This window comes from Mus caroli, chromosome 15, assembly GCF_900094665.2.
Source record: "Mus caroli chromosome 15, CAROLI_EIJ_v1.1, whole genome shotgun sequence".
Classification (NCBI taxonomy): domain Eukaryota; kingdom Metazoa; phylum Chordata; class Mammalia; order Rodentia; family Muridae; genus Mus; species Mus caroli.
The window spans coordinates 59,543,505-59,547,321 of NC_034584.1; the positions used below are offsets into that span (position 1 = coordinate 59,543,505).

At 43.5% G+C, this 3,817-nt stretch overlaps 1 pseudogene; it reads right to left on the reverse strand.

The window, feature by feature from the left end:
• Nucleotides 1-2,158, reverse strand: LOC110310062 (annotated as a pseudogene).
• Nucleotides 2,159-3,817: the final 1,659 nt, after the last annotated feature.

The following is a 3,817-nucleotide window of genomic DNA, read 5'->3' on the forward strand; positions in this document are numbered from 1 at the left end:
TCACACATGGAAGCTCTCACCGCAGCCACAGGTTCCCTTGATGTTGGGGTTGTTGAACACAAACTCACTGGACAGTTTGTCTTCCACATAGTCCATCTCCGTCCCTAACAGGGTCAGCTGTGCTTTCTTCTCGATGAACACTCGGACTCCATCTTGAATAACTTCTTCATCAGAATCTCCTTTTGTCTTTGTGTACTCCAGGCTGTAAGAGAGGCCATTACAGCCCCTGGTTCGCAAGCCAACTTTCAGACCCACATGCTCAGGTTTGTCTTTAAGAAGTTGTTTTATCTTGTTCACTGCAGAGGGGGTCAGTGTGAGCGCCGCCCACGTGGGCTGCAGTTTTCTCTTGCTCACAGCCCGCATGGTGGCGCGGACCAACGTCGCGGCACCCGCAGCCTCCGGCTGGAGTGTGGGGACTCAGCTTCTCTCCATGGACACGGCGGGCCTGTACTACACTTTCATAATGACTGATATGGAAAGGATCCAGCCTAAGGAGGAGGTGGTGCCAACCTGGGTAGATGGTCCTGGATTACATAAGAAAGCAAGCTGAAAACAAAACAAAACAAAAAACCTTACCAATACAGATGCAGATACACACATACAACAATCAGACTGAGCCCAGGGACCCCTGTGGAAGAGCTAGCGGAAGGACTGAAGGAGCTGAAAAGAATTGCAACCCAATAAGAACATGATCAACTAACTGGACCACTCAGAGCTCCCAGGAACTAAACCACCAACCAAAAAGTATAAATAGAGGAATCCATGGCTGCAGATACATATATATAGTAGAGGATGACCTTATCTGATATCAATGGGAGGGGATGCTTCTGTGCAGGCTCGATGCCCCAGTGTAAGGGGATGCTAGAATGGTGAGGAGGGAGTGCATAAGTGGATGGAGGAGCACCTTCATAGAGGCAAAGGGGAGGTAGGAGAAGGAGGATAGGATAGGGAGGTTGTGGAGGGGAAACTGGGAAGGGGGATGTCATTTGAAATCTAAATGAATAGAATTAGTAATAAATACAGGAAGGAAGGAAGGAGGGAGGGAGGGAGGGAAGGAAGGAAGGAAGGAAGGAAGGAAGGAAGGAAGGAAGGAAGGAAGGAAGGAAGGAAGGAAGGAAGGCAAGAAGGAAGGAAGGAAGCAGAGCAAGCCACAAGGAGTAAGCCTGTAAACAACATTCTTCCAAGATTCTGCATTGGTTCCTGCTTCCATATAGGAACCTTGAATTCCTTCCCTCTCTTTCCTCGGTGGTAGATTATAACCTTACAGTTATAAGAGGAAGTAGAGCTTTTTTTCTCGCCAAAGAGTCATGAGTGTTTTATCCCAACAGAAAACACACTAGGACATCCATCAACCAATTTCTACCTTTCAACTAAGGGAAGACCAGCTCTCATTTTGGAAGAGCTATGCTATGCTACTGAAATTCCACTAGTAACCTCTTTCCCAAAGGTAACCGAGGGTCCTTTATTGGGGTAGCTGCATACTGACTCAAAGGCAATCATCGATGGAGGGAAGCTACTAGATATTGGCTATGAGCTGATACCAATTCTGGGAAACCCTAATAAAGACCTTAGCCCTCCAGTTAAAGTCGGGGCTTATGGAGATCAGGTGATCAGTGAAGTTTCAGCTCCAGTCTGACCCACAGTAGGTCTAGTGAGCACAGTGGGTTCCAAATTGATCCTGTAGTTATCTCCCAAGTCCCAGAATGCACAAATAGGACAGAAATTCTTATAATTTTTTCTGGGGTCTAATTTTCTGTTGACAAATACCTCCTTTTTTCTTCCCATCTAGTCTCCCTGGCTTTGTTACTTCAAAGTGATTCAAGCTTGATACTCAGAATCTTTGTATGGGTTGTTCCCATACAAAGCACGGGTTCCCCTCATCTAACAAACCTTCCTTCCTTATATTGCTTTTTTGTCGCATCAAGAAGAAAGATAAGTTACCTCATTTGGAATTTGTGGTGGTTTGTATATGTTTGGCCCAGGGAGTGGCACTATTAAGAGGTGTAGCCTTGTTGGAATAGGTGTGTCACTGTGGGTGTATTCTTTAAGACCCTCAACCTAGTTGCCTGGAAGTCAGTATTCTGCTAACAGCCTTCAGATGAAGATGTAGATCTCTCACCTCCACCCACACCATGCATGCCTGGATGGGGCCATCCATGTTCCAGCCTTGATGATAATGGGCCAAACCTCTGAACCTGTAAGCCAGCCCCAATTAAATTTTGTCCTTTATAAGACTTGCCTTGGTGGGCCAGGCAGTGGTGACATATGCCTGTAATCCCAGCACTTGGGAGGCAGAGGCAGGCAGATTTCTGAGTTTGAGGCCAGCCTGGTCTACAGAGTGAGTTCCAGGACAGCCAGGACTGCACAGAGAAACCCTATCTTGAAAAACAAAACAAAACAAAACAAAACAAGACTTGCCTTGGTGATGGTGTCTGGTCACAACAGTAAAATTCTAACTAAAACATAGTTTGCCTAAATGTCAACTTTTTTTTTCTTTTGTTTTTATTCTTTGGGAATTTCATAGATGTGCTCAATGCATATTAATTGTCCCTGCCCCCACCTCTTCCCTCCAACTCTCTCTGTCTTTATCCCCAATGTTGCTCTCTCCCTTCTTAAGTTCTTTTCTGATTGTTAAGCTATAAATTAAAACACTGTGAATTATAGGATTCTCTACCCTTCATTTCCATTTCATCTTTCTCCACAGAATGTAGAGTCATCCAACATTCTGCCTGTTTTCATTATGCATCTTGGTTCTTGTCTGCTTTTGTCTCTACAAAACCTGTCACTGACACTGTATAATATTTCAATTAATTAACTAGCTAAAAGAGAAAATATATGTACTCTAAGGAATCCCAAAGACTGGGTCCTGGGTTCTGGAAGCTATTTTGGTTCTTAGTTCCAGACTCTTCATGACATCTACCTACCATTGAGCTATGTGTGGTGATTTGAATGAACCCCCTCCCACATTGTCTCAGAGAGAGTGTCATTATTGGAGGTGTGGCCCTATTGGAGTTATTGTACCACTGAGTAGGTGTGCTTTGAAATTTTAGCTCAAGCCGGGCCAAGGGTGCTCTTCCTGCTGCCTGGAGATCCAGATGTAGAACTCTCAGCAGCTCTCCAATACCATGTACCAGCATGATTCTTAACATACTGATAATGCACTGAACCTCTGAACTGTAAGCCAACCCCAAATGAATGTTTTCTGTGATCATGGTATCTCTTCACAGCATTTGGCAGAATTTGGTACCAGGGACTGGAGTATTGCTGTCATAGACCTGATCATACTTTTGTTTGGAGAAATATCGATTTTGAAACTTCAGATAAGAAAAACAAGATGCTTTGAGTGAGACTTAAAGGGCCATACCAATAGAATCATGGAAGACATCAGTGGTGAGGGGGCTAAACTCAAGAGGTTTCAGAGGAGAAGAACATTAATATGTGGCCTAGATGTCATCCTTGTGATATTTTAGTGAAGAATATGGCTGCTTTCTGCCTTTGTCTAAAATATTTGCCTGAGACAAAATTGAAGGGTGGTGGATTAACAGCTTAAGCAGTGTACATTTCAAAACAACCTAACACTATTTTGTGTGGCTATTAGTGGCCAGTCTTATGCAGATCTATAATAAAAAAGAGCAAGCTGAATTAAGAATAATACAAAATTAACAACTGGAGGAAAAAAAGAGCACCAGGAAGTGTAAACAGATTACAGAAAAGCTTGATGCTAAGGGGAATAAAGAGAGCAGTGACATCAGTGCAAGACCTCACCCAGCTAAGCTTCCAACTTGTTAAAAAAAAAAAAAAAAAAAAAAAAAAAAAA